The 16,245-nt window shown below is 43.4% G+C and overlaps 1 protein-coding gene and 1 long non-coding RNA gene across 2 annotated transcripts in view; one reads left to right on the forward strand and one right to left on the reverse strand.

The window, feature by feature from the left end:
- The window catches only part of LOC142825723 (uncharacterized), a 69,489-nt gene extending 62,344 nt beyond the window's left edge, over positions 1-7,145 (forward strand). Inside the window, exon 4 of the long non-coding RNA XR_012900083.1 lies at positions 6,981-7,145. This is a non-coding gene — a long non-coding RNA (uncharacterized LOC142825723). The remainder of the gene's footprint in view (positions 1-6,980) is intronic.
- FHL2 (four and a half LIM domains 2) overlaps positions 1-16,245 on the reverse strand; it is a 222,061-nt gene that overhangs the window by 173,070 nt on the left and 32,746 nt on the right. The window lies entirely within an intron of this gene.

Raw genomic sequence — 16,245 nt, forward strand, 5'->3', positions numbered from 1 at the left:
TTTTTGTGAGTGCCAAATTCTGTTACCTTTTCTCGCAAAGAATAATGACTGACTCAATGAAGTGAAAGGGAATCAACCAGGCTACTCCTGAGGGCATGTCTAGACTTGCTTTCACTTTTGAAATAATGTATGCGAATTTGGCCTGAATTTGCATATCTTCTTCCAATCGCTTTTTCGAAAGAGGTTCTTTCAAAAAAGAAAGTAGTCTAGACGCGGTTCTTTTGAGGAAAAAAACCCTTTTTTGAAAAAACCGTTCTTCCTAAAAAAATGAGGTTTACACAGTTTTTCGAAAAAGAGTTTTTTCTTGAAAGAACTGCATCTAGACTACTTTCTTTATCAAAAGAACCTCGTTCGAAAAAGCGATCGGAAGACGATATGCAAATTCATGCCAAATTTACATACCTTCTTTCGAAAGTGAAAGCAAGTCCAGACATGTCCTTCAATGCAAGAGCAGCAGAATCCCTATAGACACTTCTTCTAGTGAATGCTCAAAAACTTGACACACAACCAGAACATCTGTAGCAATGGTATTACTGAAATTCCAAACTGAGCAGAATTATTAATTTAAAGAAATTTGTCTGAGGATGAGCAATTACCATTATTGATCATGTTATGTTTCCTACAGTGCTACTTCTGAGCCCTCATGAAATGAAGAGCATTCTATATCAGACTTTGATTCAGAATTGTCTAATATCAATGACTTAGAGATAAACTAAACTACTGATAAATCTAGGGGAAAACCACAAACCTAGAGAGAAAACATGTCCTGCCAAAACTTGACCAAACTCCTCTGGTCCTAGAAAGTTCTTCAGTAGCTTTGAAGCAAAGCTTTGGGCATAAAGCCAATAAAAGACAAAGAACCTCACAAATGACTATTACAGGCATGAAATATTAACCTGCACCTCAACATCACTCTGAAGTTTGAACAGCTCCCTTTAGGGGATGACACAAACAGAAAATGATTAGGTGCTAGCAATCTGAGATCAACTAAATCATTTTAAAATACCTCCAAATGCCTGTTTTCCATCCAAATGGACAGCCCTTGAGCACTGAATCCTTATCCTGTCATGTTACCATTTGTCAGAAAAATTCTGCACCCCATATGCATTCTTGATGGAGAAGCTGCTAGAGTTCAACTGGGCAGTTCAGTATCAGTGACATTCATCCCACTGAATAAGTAGTCTCAGACAGGCATTAGCATGCAGAGAAGAATTCAGACCCACATTTAGAAGCTTTGTCATTAAATAGTTTCCTTGTCAATTGATCCATTGTGTGCAGTTCAGACTACTAGATCCATCAGTTGCCAGGGGAAAAGTGACAACAGATCTTAATCAATTAATCACAGAATGCTTGACATTCCCCATTGGGATACTGGTCATTTTGGGCCTGACTGTTGAGCAGGACTGACTTTGCCACCATGGGCTTCCCCAACTACAGGGAGGGGGCTATTGATGGCATCCACATCCTTATCCAGGCCCCCAACCACTGGGAATCACGGTACATCAACCAGAAGGGATACTTTTCGATGGTCCTGCAGGCCTTGGTTGACCACCAAGGCCAATTTTTGGACATCTTTGTTGGCTGGTTGGGGAAGATGCATGATGCCCGCATGTTCCAAAACTCCAGCATGTACCAGAAGCTGGAGGCCAGAACTTTCTTCCCCCGGTGCAGGATCAGGGTTGGGGACGTGGACATGCCACTGTGCATCATGGGGGACACAGCCTACCCCTTCATGCCGTGGCTAATGAAGCCATATACTGGACACTTTGATCCCAGCAAGACACCTTTGGGCGTCTGAAGGTGAGGTTCAGGTGCCTCATGACCCGCCTGGATGTAGCGGAGTAGAACATCCCTCAGGTAGTGTCGGCACGTTGTGTATTCCACAGCATAGTGGAGAGGAAGCAGGAGGCCTTCCTTCCAGAATGGGGGCAGAGACTGGCCGGGAGGGAAAGGCCTTTGAGCAGCCGTGCGCAGCTGCCATCTGGCAGGCCCATCAGGCAGAGCTGTGCATCCGGAAGGCCCCGAGGGAGAGTTTCTCACAGGGTACGTCTAGATTATATGCCTCTGCCGACAGAAGCATGTAGAATAGGCTACCCGACATAGTCAATGAAGCGGGGATTTAAATATCCCTGGCTTCGTTAAAACAAAATAAAAATGTCCGCCGTGCTAAGCCGGCTCAGCTGATTGTCGGCACAGCGCACGAGTCAAGGCGCGGATCAGTCGACAAGGGAAGCCTTTGTCGACCGCTCCCTTATACCTCATGAAATAGCTATTTCAAAAGAGGCGTTATTCCTCGTGGAATGAGGCTTACCAACATTGGAAAAAACTGTCAGTTATTTCAATTTTCTTTCAAAATAACACAATTGCTGTGTAGACACTAGCATTATTATTCTGGAATAATGGCTGTCATTCCTGAATACTGGTGCAGTGTAGACACACACTTAGATATATAGAGTGTGCCTAGACTACACCTTTCTGTCGACAGAAAGAGGTAGTTTAGCCATATCAAAATTGCTAATGAAGCAGGGATTTAAATATCCTGCGCCTCATTAGCATAAACATGATGGCTGCTTTTTTTCAAAACGGATTTTTTTCGGAAAAAAATGGCAGTCTAGACACGGATCTGTTGAAAATAAAGCCTTTTTCAACAGATCCCATAAACCTCATTTTTTGAGGAATACAGGATCTGTCGAAAAAGGATTTATTTTCAACAGATCCGCGTCTAGACTGCCGTTTTTTTTTTTCAAAAAAATTCTGTTTCGAAAAAAAGTGGTGGCCAAGTTTATGCTAATGAGGCACAGGATATTTAAATCCCTGCTTCATTAGCAATTTCAATGTGCTTGATTTGCATCCCTCTGTTGACAGAGGGATGCAGTCTAGACGTAGCCCCTGTTCTAAAGTCTGTATGGGAGCATGTTCAGTATCATATATATAGTAGCCCAATGTCTGTGACTCTGTAATGCTGAAATGCTGGCTGTTTCCTCCCTGGCTGTTGCCTCCCTGGCTGTTCCCTCTGGGCGGCGCTGTTGCCTGAGTCACATCCTTCGTCTCCCGCTGTGGTGCTCAGCTGACTTCTGCGCCGCTCAGCCAGGCCTCCGCGGAGGACCAAGCGGCGCAAACGGCCGCTTGCACCACTTGCTCCCCGCGGCAGCCCGGCTGAGTGGCGCAGAAGTCAGCCGAGCACCACAAAGGGAGGTGAAGGGTGGCGGGGCGATGGCGTGTGGCGTGACAGCGGCTCCAGGCCCCGCCCCCTGGCTGTGAACATCACCACCCGCCCCCCTTTGCCTTCTGCAGTGGGGCTCAGCTGACTTCTGTGCCGTTCAGCCGGGCCGCCGCGTGGTAGCAAGTGGCGCAAGTGACCGTTTGGGCTGCATGCTCCCCATGCAGCAGGGGGAGTGCGGTGCCCGTGGTCCCCCAAGTAAGAGGCAGGAGGGAGAGGAGAAGAGAAAGAGAGAGACAGAGAGGGTATGTCTACACTACCCCGCTAGTTCGTGGAATGAGGAGTAACGGTAGTTCGAACTAGGAATCCTAGTCCGAACTACCTAGTTCGTGCCGCGTGTAGCCGCGCGGCACGGGGTTCGAACCAGCGGGGATTTAAAAATGGTGGCGCCCGGTTTATGCAAATGAAGCCCAGGAAATTCAAATCCCGGGCTTCATTTGCAAGTGCGGTATGCCTACATTACCCCGCTAGTTCGAACTAGCAGGGTAGTGTAGACATACCCAGAGAGAGGCAGGAGGCGGAGGAGAGCTGAGAGGGAGGGGGGGAGGCAGGAGGAGGAGACGAGAGAGAGAGAGAGACACACAGAGCAAGAGACCAGAGGCTCAGGAGAGAAGACCGACCTAGAGGAGAGACCTGAAAATCCCGTCTTATGACGGGCTAATTTATAGTTCCCAAAAGTTCTTCCTCTAGCTAAGCCAGTTGTCCTGCCCTCACTCTTTTCTCCAATCTAAATCTCAGGCCTCCATGATCTATAGCTTTTCTCCATATGCCTAATAATGTACTTCTGGTCTTTCTTTCTGCCCCAAAACCCAATTTGGGAGTTTCAAAGTTTAAACTCTGGTTGATATTTCAGAATGTTTTTTTAAAAATAATTTTTATTTTTTTCATAATGCCTTATAAAATATAATTAGAATGACAGTAAAAAGACAGACGAGTGGCCCCGTGGGACCTTAGAGCAGGGTGGGCAATTTCCGGTCGTCGGACCAGATCCACTCTTCAGGCTTAGTCACTATGTATGCCATTTTGTTTACCTGGCAGGCTGCCATTTCTTTATTGCCCATCCCTGTCTTAGAACCAAACTATATAGAATCATAAACTTTCATGGGCAAAACCTATTTCATCAGATTAAATGGAGTGAAAATAACAGAAACCAGGAGACATACACAATAGCAGAAGTACTTGCCAGTTGTAGAACCCATGCTAATGAGGCAAATTAAGTGGCTGGGAGGGTCTTATACATCACTTTTGATGTGGATATGCAGATATTAATGGCAGGAGAAACTGCCTTGTAATGCACCAATCAGTTAATGTCTTTGTTTAGGCCCAGGGTAACTGTCAAATCTGTAGATAAATTCCAAGTTCTGCAGACTCTGCAGACTCTGTAACTGGTTAGTGAAACTCCTTTGTGGAAAAATGGCTACTTTTAAATCCCGGATTGAATGCCTAGGCAGGTTAAAATGTTCCCCTACAGATTTCTGTGTGTTACCATTTCTGATGTATGGTTTGTGTCCATTTATTCTTTGTTGTAGAGACTGTTCAGTTTGGCCAATGTACATGGCAGAGTGGCATTGCTGGCACTTGATGGCATCTATCAATTAGCCTCATTAACATGGGTCTGACAACTAATGGGTACTTCTGCCACAGGACTACTTGTTGGTTTTAAAGTTACAGACTAACACAGCTACCCCTTTGAGTAAAAAAGAAAGCATAACAGTCTTGTAGCATTTCTTCAATATGAATCAATGTGATATTTTCCATTACATAAAGTTATAAAGTTTAGTCTTGCAAGATTTACAATTCCTGGCTTGTTACCAGGTATTGCTTTGTTGTCATCTTCATATAAAAGATTATCATCAATTGAATCTTCGCTTCTGTATTTTTTTTTCTTATCCTTATCAGTGAAAAGTTTCTCACTCGACATTTCATTTAGTACTTAGAAAAAATACTTAAGTACCCCATTTAGCATATTTCATCTAAATAGGAATAAGAAGCTATATTCCTAGATATTTGTTAGTTTTTAATCCCTCTTGCTGAATTTAATTTGATGCATTAATGTTTCCATTACCACAAATATTCCAGCCTCTATGTCATCAACAACTAATAGAGAAGGGTATTTTCTTTTCTCTATTTCCAGCTAACAAGAGCCATGTTACTAAAAGTTTGCTGTTAAAGTTATATATTATTTTGGCCACATAATTACTTATGAGACCTAGAATTATAACTGATGGGCCCTTAAGAAGACCTGATTTGATCAATGATCCTATCCCATAAATCTTCAGCCTGTGGGCAGTCCGACAAATTATGAATCATTTTATAACCCCGTCTCTATTCCAATAGCATCCCTATTAGTTACTTGTACAAAGCCAGTAAGTGTTACACATCTCTCGTGATATCCGTGTGACCTGTCATGTCTCTCAGTACCTTAGGGTAATTCAAGAAAAAGACTTTTTGGTCTAGGATAGGGGTGGTCAACCCATGGCTCGCGAGCTGCATGCGGCTCTTCAAAGAAAAAATTGTGTATCTTAAAGGGGCAGCATGGCAAAGCAAAAGCAAGGGTTCCGTGAAGCTGGGGGTGCAGGGTCTTGCTCTCCTGCTCCCTTTGAAAGAGACAGAACCGGAGTTGTGGCGTCCAGTGCAGACTTAAAAATGGCCGCCTTAAAGGGCAATGCCTACTCTGCCCTTAAAAGGGCAAACTGTTTGTTTTTGTTTGACCAAATGCGGCAGCCAGGGCTTTTTTTTTTTTTTTTTTTTTTTGCTCAACAACATTTTCCCTCTCAGCTGTTTGCGTTGTATCCACCACTATTCTGCTATTCTGGCTCTTTGTCGGTAATGGGTTAGCCACCCCTGGTCTAGGAGATGGTGTACTGGGCTGTGAGTTCTTTATTCAAGTCTCCCCATTGACTAACTGGTGTTACTATTTGGCTATGTCCACACCGCTGTGTTATTTTGGAATAACTGGCATTATTCCGAAATAATATAGTCCACTACACTACCGGCAGTTATTTCGACATAATGTCAAAATAATGTTGAGCTGGAGGACTATTTACTCTGACTCCTGTAACCCTCATTGTACAAGGAGTAAGGGAAGTTGGGAGAAGAGTGCTCTTTCTTGAAATAACTGTGTAGATGGTACCAAAAGTCGAAATAAGCTATTTCAACTTAAGCTATGCAATTAGCATAGCTCAAGTTGTATAGCTTATTTCAAGTTTAGCCCTGTTGTGTAGATGTGCCCTTTCTGAGCAGTTCACAGCCATTATTATCCTCATATACCTATCCCATGAGCCAGGAAAGGATCATTCACTCATTTTATAAAAAAGGAGTAGAGAAGTTATACGAATTAGGGCAGCTTTGCAGGTTTTTCACCTTTCTAGACCAAAGAAATCCTAGAAAGAACCACTTTCTTAGTGGTGAGCTTAATTGGTGAACTTATGTCCTGTACTTGGAAAATGTAAAGTGTTATATAAGTACTAGCAGGATTATTGTATGCACAAATACTTCATGTAATATAGCTAACCTTGTAAGGCACAAATCACCAAGAGTCATGTCTATGATTATAAGTAGTTTTCTTCTTAGTAAAAAAAATAGCTAATAAAAAATCAGTGAGTAACATTCTATTTCTGTACAATATATTTTGAAGCCAAATGATACAACTAAAAGTAATTTGGCATTAAGAATGTTCTAATGTAGTTAAAAATATTATTTGAAATTCAGCCATTGCATAAGAACATGGTAAGAATTAAAACCTATCCCTCTTTTTCAGATCTAAGATTTCATGAGAAAGCTCAGATGAAGATCACAAATATTCTGACAAACTAAAGACTGAGAAGTTTTAATCTGTGACCCTTATAATTAATTTTATTTTCAATTGTTCAGCATAGAATCAGATGAATACTTATCCCAATAAAAATTCACTGGTTAACATTCATTTTCCAGTTTTGTTTTTCATATTTATAACATTATAATTTATTCACCATGATAATCAAGGATTTAGAAATTAATATATAAATCTGCTGTGCTACATTTAATTTAAAGTTTTCTGAAGTACAAAGCATTGTTGTTAATTATTATGTGTAGAAAAAGAAAAAATATATATACTTTAAAAAATGAACCAGATTGAAACAAGACCATTAGAAACACAGAATATAGGTGTCTTATCCACCCTTTGAACGGGTTTAAATTAAGTCAGAGGTCTCAATCTCATGGCCCTTGGGCCAACTGCCACAACCTGACCTGCTCATGGCTGCTTGCATGTGAGTCTTTGCGGCCCTGGTGGGGGTTGTCCATATCCTTCCCACAACTCCAGCACCTGCTCCTCCCCTGACCTACCTCTTTCCATCCTTGCTTCATCCTCTCCCTGCCATTGCATCCCTTCCCTCAAGCTCCCTCCTGTGAGGGATGTGACCTCGGAGATTACCTGAGAGCCTGGCATAGGGCCGTAGCAGGGATTGCCCCTTCCTCCCCGCCCCCCCTCCCACACACACTCACTCACTGCAGCGATGGAAGCTGCATGGAAGCAGAGTGATGCAGCAGCCTCTGCTCTGCTCTGCTCTGTCACCATCTCCCAGGCCAGCCTAGTTGCTCCCTTCACCACGGTGGCATGGGATGGCTTGGGAGATGGTGTTGGAGCAGAGCAGGCTGCTGTATAGCTTCGCTTTCCCACAGCTCCCACTACCATGGTGAGTATGGAGGGGGGCTGATGCCTGCTGCCAGCACTAGACAGCCACGGCCCAGTAGGCTAACCTGAGTATGGAGGACCATCCCTTCCATAGGATGGTTGGGGCAGTTGCCATGGAATCCCCAAAGTGTGGGGCCTGGGGTAGTGAATAAGATGGTTCTGTACACATGTCCCCTGGGCCACCGGTACATGCCAGCAATGGCACAGCACTATCAGTCGGAAGCTAATCTAGCCCCACTGTGCTACCAGTGGTGGTGCCAGGGTCCCCCTGTTATGCTTAAACGAAGCACATGAGATCTTTTATAGGGGAAAAGGCAGTATGCCGCATTTATTGAGAATACAACAGTTGCATATGCTTTTCAATCACTCACACACAACACATCATGCATACACAGTCTTGCCAGATGATGTCATAGTTACCTGTCCAGAGTCTGTATCAATCTAGTGGCCAGCTAGATCGAGCACAGGGGGGAGCAGGGCCTTGTCGGTCAATTGATCCAATACTCCTCTCAAGACAGTGGCAGACGAACCCAAAGTTCCATAGTAAAGCACCTTGCTGTTATAATCCTTTTCTCTTGTTGAAATCCATGGATTCCGCTCTGTCAGCTTGTGACCGGAATGTTATCTTGTTGATGTCAATCGTTCCCAAACATCTTCCAAGGCTCATCCTGTAATCAATCGTCTTTTGGGGATGCCCGCTCCGCTTCAAGGTTCGTCAATCTGCCAATCCTCTTGTGAGTAAGGGGTACACATCGATTGTTATAGATGGCTTCTCTGCAACCAGGTCATCTCGACCTCTGGCCTTTGCCCGCTCTCGCTCACCCCCTTCTTTGGCCATCTCGTTCTAAGCCATATAACTTTGCATCTTATCTCGATACATTCATAATCCTTTCACACACATGAGCAATGTTACAAGAACTCTGGAGGTTACAGATCTGCAATTGTAAATCAAGCAATTAAGGCTTTGGCCTTGCACATTAGCAGAATTTCTCTAATCTTATTAACACAGCAACAATACCCAGTACTGTTTTTCTACTTTAGGACATTTACTAAACTTCAGAACAAAGAAAACAGACCTTCAACTGAAAGGACGTAATGTATAAAATATTAAATGTATGTTAATATATATACCTTATATTGCTATAATATTGCTACATTATTAGACTACATTACTATATGATAATATACAGGGCTTGACAATTAGGGCAATCTATTCGCCCGCGGCGAGTAGATTTTAGCCCGGCATGGCACGGCGCCACAGCACAATCAGTTGGCAGGTCTGTGCCTGCGCAGTGCGCCAAAACGTGCAGCTGGCGAGCGGGGCTTGCCACTGCTTGTCAAGCCCTGATTATATATATTACCTTACATTACTAAACGTAGGATAAGAAATATAAAGACTGTGTCTAGACTGGCAAGTTTTTCCGCAAAATCATCTGCTTTTGCGGAAAAACTTTTGCGGAAAAACTTGCCAGCTGTCTACACTGGCCGCTGATTTCCGCAAAAGCACTGACGATCTCATGTAAGATTGTCAGTGCTTTTGCGGAAATACTGTGCTGCTCCTGTTCAGGCAAAAGTCTTTTTCCAAAAGACTTTTGCGCAAAAGGGCCAGTGTAGACAGCAGAGATTTCTTTTCCACAAAAAAGCCCCGATCGCGAAAATGGCGATCAGGGCTTCTTTGTGGAAAAGCGCGTCTAGATTGGCCACGGACGCTTTTCCGCAAAAAGTGCTTTTGCGGAAAAGCGTCCTGACAATCTAGACGCGCTTTTCCGAAAATGCTTTAACGGAAAACTTTTCCGTTAAAAGCATTTCTGGAAAATCATGTCAGTGTAGACGTAGCCAAAAAGAATAAAGCTGTCAACCCTAACACTCTACGAGGCGTTAAATTGCCTGGGCGTGGCTGGTGGGGCTGGAGAGTAGATGTGGGGCACATGCCGGCTGGGAGATGTGTGCTGGGGAAACGCAAGGAGCTCCTTCCCTGGAGCCTCTCCCCTGGACCATTCACTAGCCCAGTAGGATGATTGGAGGACTGGCCCTGGCCCCAGGGTTAACTGAGTTTGAGACCCCTGGTTTAAATTCTTGAGGTGATGTGTTTGTACAGTGCCTAGCACGGGGGTCAGCAACCTTTGAGAGGTGACCTGCCAAGATTTAACTTATTTGTGGATCTATGTGCTGGGGAAAGGACGGGAGCAGGGACAAGCTGGGTACAGTGACCCTATTTTCTAAACCAGCTGCAGCTAGGGAGAATGGTTTGATTTAAATTATTAAATAGATTAAACATTTTAAATTTCTCATGTTAGTTTATCAAACTTCATTGTAAATAAAGTAAAATATTAATTTATGTCCAATACAACACGTTTCAATGTTTACCTTATTTATGGCAGGGGCGGGAAACCTTTTTTGGGTTGCGGGGGTCACTGACCCACAGAAAATCAGTTGGGGACCACACTATTGAGAAACAAAAAAACTCCTCTTAAAACCTCCAACCCTCACTGATGTGGTCCCCAACAGAGGCACCTCAGTGCTCTGGTGCTCCAGCCCCATGAGGCTCAGGGTTTCCCATAGGCCAGATTTACTCCTCTGGGGTCCCAGAATTAGTGGATTTTATGGACCCCCTTAGGTTCTGGGATAGGGACACAAATGAAGGGTTCAGTGTTTGAGACAGGGCTGCCAGCAAGTGGGATAGGGATAGGGATGGGGGTGCAGGGAGGGAGGTGGGGTGCAGTAGTAGGCTGGGAGTAGAGTGTCTGGCCAGGTGGACAGAGCAGAAGCAAAGGAGGGTGCAGTGTGTGGCCAGGAGGGATGATGCAGGGACAAGAGAGGATGTCAGAGCAAGGTGGGGGTGCAGGGTCTTGGTGAGGGGTAGGGGAGTGAGTGAGGGGATTGAGGTGGGCTGAGTACAGGCATGAGGCTGGACACTTGCCTGACTTTGCACACCCTTGCTGCAACTGCCGTGGCCATGCAGTCCCGAGCTGGCCCCAGAGGCGCTGCTGAGGAGCTTCAGCCCCAGAGCTGCTTCCTCCCACTGCAGCCTAATCTGCTGCGGGGAAGAGGGAGGGCTCTCCAGTGGCTGCGCGGGAGATACAAGGGGGCTGAGCTCCCACCCTATGAAAATTGACCCACATTGCCACTTATGGCATGAGTGCCATGGGTTGCCAACCCTTGGCCTAGCACAGGGATGGGCAATAATTTTTGGTGGGGGCCACTCCAAGATTTTGGTAAGTGATCAAGGGTTGCATTTTTCTGTGGAGGTTGTGCAGGGTCTAGGGTGGAGGCTGGGTGCAGAAGGACTCAGGGGGTAGGAGACTGGGGTGCAGGAGATGGCGTGAGGTCTCACAAGGTGTTTGGGTAGAGGAGAGGGCTGTGACCTTGGTCAGAGGATTGGGGTGCAGGGTCAGGGAGGGGGTGTGGGTGCAGGAGAGGATTCTGGCCTGGGGGAAGGGTATAGGAAGGGTACAGAGTCTGGGAGGGAGTTGTTGCCTGAGCCTGGGGGTGCAGAGGGTTTGGACGGTGACCTGGGGGAGGGAGCTGGGGTGCAGGAGGGACTGAGGTGCCAGAAGCAGGCGCTGGCCGGGAGGAGTTTACCTAATTATCTCTTGGCCAGCAGCCCCAGCCACTTGAAAATACAGGCTGCTCCTTCCACGTGGCTCTCAACTCTCAGACTCTCAGGCCAATCTCTCATCTCTTACTGTTTCCAGCCAATAAGAGCTGAGAGATTGGCTGAGGTCAGTTCTTATTGGCTGGTTGTTTCTGGCCAATAGGAGCTGAGGATTGGACTGGGCCAGGGAGATCACGTGAAGCCTCCCCTCCCTGCAGAGCAGCGAAACACAGGGTCTTTGTTAAACGTGGCAGCTGCGTGTGCCTGAGGGTCCTGGCAGGGTGGTCCATGGGCCGGATGCTGTGGCTTGGTGGGCCAAATCTGGCCCCCAGGCCATATTTTGCCCAGCCCTGGTCTAGCACAATGACGGGGGACCATAAGTGCTACCCCCAAATAAAAGGAGTTCTTACAAATACAGCTACTAAAATGGCTATGCCTCATTTTCACACCTTGATTTATCCATGAGGTTCACACATGAGCACTTCCAGAAATTAAAAAGAACTAGAAAAGCATTCTGGGCACTGGCATATAAATAATTGAACAGAATTACCTCATATGTATGCATAATATATTGTTCAAAATAGCCAACACAATATTTTGGCCACTAGATGGCAGTTATTTTGAACTGAACTTTTAATTTACTATTTCCGTTCTGTAGTTCTTTGTGGTTGAAAGACAGGAAACTTAACTACATTTCTTTTGTCAGTTTGTTATTTACATGAATACACAAACAGTGCTGTTAACCCACCCCTCTAAATGATTACAGCTATTTCTGAGCAGTGTTCATGTTTCATTTCTAGAGAGAAAGAGAGAGGTGATTTGGCTACATTTGCAACCAGAATGGTAGGTGTTTTCATTGTAGTTTCCACTTATTTGAAATCTAGATCAGGGAGAATTGCTTATTTTCATGGAGAGAAAGAAAACTACACAAAACAAACCAAGGCACAATACTTGCTCTGGAGGGTTGGCAGAACTGTAGTATCCCTCAAAGCAACGTGGCTGCAAATGTGTTCATTCCTGACCAAGGTCTTTGAAGAAGTTCAAGGATCAGAAGTGAAAATATTTCTGTCCCTCATTTCAGGGTGAAATAACTGCTTGAATGCATATGAAGAAATGTACTGCTTGCAGTGGATTTGGCAATATTATAGAAAGTCCACTCTTCTTTTGCCTCAGATGTAGAAATATATCCTCCTTTTTGTTATTTCTTGTAGTAGAAACCCCTGAATTTCTTCCAAGAGATGACAGCAATATGTTTTAAGATGTGTTGAAGAAAGAAATTGGCTGATCTTTTGGGAGCCTCAGAGGAGCTTTTTCTAGCTGAAGAGTTGTGTCAGCATTTCAGTGACTTTACACCCACTCATTTATTGTTGTTTGCTGCAGATCTGCCTGTAAGGCACTGCTTTTAAAGACTACATGTAAAACAGAGTTTAATCTTCTATACTTTAGGTTGTATGGAAATACAGGTGACGTGAACCAGATGTCCAGTTTTCCTAAGATTGGAAGGAACTTGATCAAATACTCTCCTCTCCCTGAAAACCAATTTGTCAAGGTGGATTTCTATTTCATATGTATATATTTAGATAGACATTTGAGCATGTGTCTGTATATGTGTATATTGCAAATTACTCTGAAAAAAATGACTATGTAAATTGCAATCTGTGTTGCATAGAGAGCTGAAGATAAAAATGCTGAAGCACCTCACTCTTCTCCGCTTTCACCTCTTTTTAATTGTATTTGCTTTGCTTTTCTTCCTCCTCACTCTTATTTCTTTCCATTCTGTATAAATGTACCGGAATAATAAGTAAAGAAAATGCCTTAAAAAAGACAAAACCTTTATGTTGTCTTGTGTAGGTTTTTTCATGGACACACAAAACTTTTGAATTGAGGTTTGTAAAACATTTATCTTTGAACCTGGGGATTGTATCTTTCAATAGCAGTAACATATTTTAAAGTTAATTTTTCATACTGCTTTAATGACATGGCTTTGCAGTTTAACATACGGCTATCAACTCTATGTGATAAGTTACTTATAGATACACCTTATGCACACCCACATATACAGCTATGTGATTAAAATGCACTTAAATATTAATATGGATTTATAATTTATATATACATCTATATAAATATTCATTTATAATGCATCTGTGAAAATTTAGCATTTGATAAGTGCTCTGTCACACTCCATAACAAATCTGAGGCACTGTGAATGACATAGAATAAGTTTGGACAGCCACAGGGCCCCCCTAAGACCAATTTTTGTGTGCATAAGTACACACAAACACATTCTCTACATCTCTGGGCGTGTACATGTACAGTGTATATGTGGGTGGATAATATGCATACAGACGGAAACTGAAAATAGGGAGTTATTTATACAGTCTATTTTTAAGTCTCCATTAGTCCAAATGTTGCTTCATCAAGGTTTTATCATAGCTGAATAATTATGTAGAGTGAACTGTGATTATTCATTTCCCTACCTCCAGTATGCATAACATGTGGAAAGTATAATCATTTTGCTTTAGGTTAGACTCAAAGAATTATCTAATCAAGTTTAGCAATATAATAAATACCACAGTACTGTGGAGGGGAGAGATTGTGCTCTGGCCATCTTATTAGGGGCCACTGGGAGCTCTAGTATCTCTCCTCACATATGAGATTATTGATCTTTGTGGCATTGACAGATAAAAAGTACAATTTTAAAAAGGAACAGTAAAGACTCCCAGTTCTGAGGCCAGTTTTTGTTGGTGATTTGGGCCCTGCCTTTCGTGACAATATCAGCAATATTAAAGAACAGTTTGAATTACTGGGGGAAATCTTGATTTCATATATTTTTGGTTATTAGAAGCATTGGTTGCACGTAATCTTCCAAAGCTTCTGGCATAAAGACTATGTTACCTTTGATAGGTGCAGGACGGGAAGAGTACAAAACTAACTAGATGCACTTGGTAATGAAAAGAACATCACCCAAATGTGTGGCATAAGGACATTTTATATATGATATCCCTAAGGGAAACTGCAGTGGGCATTTGTTACAGGGCCAAAATGTTGGCAGAGATTGAATCTGAGGCAAAATGCAGGACAATGTAGCACTTTAAAGACTAACAAGATGGTTTATTAGATGATGAGCTTTCGTGGGCCAGACCCACTTCCTCAGATCAAATAGTGGAAGAAAATAGTCACAGCCATATATACCAAAGGATACAATTTAAAAAAATGAACACATATGAAAAGGACAAATCACATTTCAGAACAGAAGGGGGATGCAGGAGGGGGGAAAGGAAGGTAAATGTCTGTGAGTTAATGATATTAGAGGTGGGGAAAGGTAGATGTCTGTGAGCTAATTTACCTTCCTTCTCCCCTCCCCCCCCGGATCTCCCTTCTGTTCTGAAATGTGATTTGTCCTTTTCATATGTGTTCATTTTTTTTAATTGTATCCTTTGGTATATATGGTTGTGACTATTTTCTTCCACTATTTGATCTGAGGAAGTGGGTCTGGCCCACAAAAGCTCATCAGCTAATAAACCATCTTGTTAGTCTTTAAAGTGCTACATAGTCCTGTATTTTGATTCAGCTACACCAGACTAACACGGCTACATTTCTATTACTATTGAATCTGAGGAATTCCTGGACTGATTTTCCCTGCTGCCTCTCCCCTGGCAGAGCCTCTCACTGTGGCAGAGAAAACCTCCAGCAGTGGGGAGGAAGCAGGACATTTTACTGCTAACTATAGCAATACAAACATGGGAGGCACTGTCTGGGCGTGTATGGAGCCTGGACAGGGAATATACCCTGTGCCCCACTTGCGCAAAGAAAATGCAAATGAGGAGAAGCATGGAATATTGCTGTGCCTCGTTTGTATAATTAATTAGGCTCCATTTTTGTGCAAGAGGCTGAAAAACAGAAGAAGTGCTCTTGCGCAAGAGGGGGTTTTTGCGCAAAAAGGAGCCATGTAGATGATTCCTTTTTGCGCAAAAGCCTCTTGCACAAAAACAGAGCCTCGTTAATTATGCAAATGAGGCGTGGGGATAGTCCATGCTTTGCCTCATTTGCATTTTTTTTTTGCACAAAAGGGGGCAGTCTAGACATAGCCTGTGGGTTCAGACACATAGGGTACTACACACGCTAAACCATGCCTCACTGTCTACGCTATATCTTATACTTGTGCTAGCTGCCCACTCAAGGTCTATACTCTACACACACAGTATGTGTAGACATATACTTTGAATGTAAAACAACAGGGCTCATGGAAGAAAATACCCAGGCATCTACAGAATGACAGCTGTAGCTACTGTAAATATGGATCATGAAAGAAGTTCCTAAATTATATACAGGACAACACATGATCCAGTCCATGTTGCCAACTCTCCAGATGTTCTTGAAAATTTCACAACATATGGCATTTTTCTTAAAGCCCTAGCTCCTAGAGTTAGTCTGCTCTGTGGAAAATCTCAGTTTTTATTTCTTAAAAAAGATAAGTTTCTAGCCCTCATAGCTACCATGAATAGTGTGGAAACATGATGCAAGCAAGTATGTCCTACGGGATCAAAAGCCAGAAGGCAAATAAAAAGAAACTAGAAATCATAATTTTATGAAAATCTCGTGATTTTTAAACCAGTCTCATGTTTTGGGGGGCTTGATTTATAATTTTTGGATGCTCTGGTCTGGCAGTACTGGGATTCAGTTGTCTTGAAGCTACATCTTCCCAACAAAGGGAAAACTGTGAGAGTAATAGGAAAGTTTGATGAGAGTGAC

Source organism: Pelodiscus sinensis, chromosome 1 (assembly GCF_049634645.1).
Source record: "Pelodiscus sinensis isolate JC-2024 chromosome 1, ASM4963464v1, whole genome shotgun sequence".
Classification (NCBI taxonomy): domain Eukaryota; kingdom Metazoa; phylum Chordata; order Testudines; family Trionychidae; genus Pelodiscus; species Pelodiscus sinensis.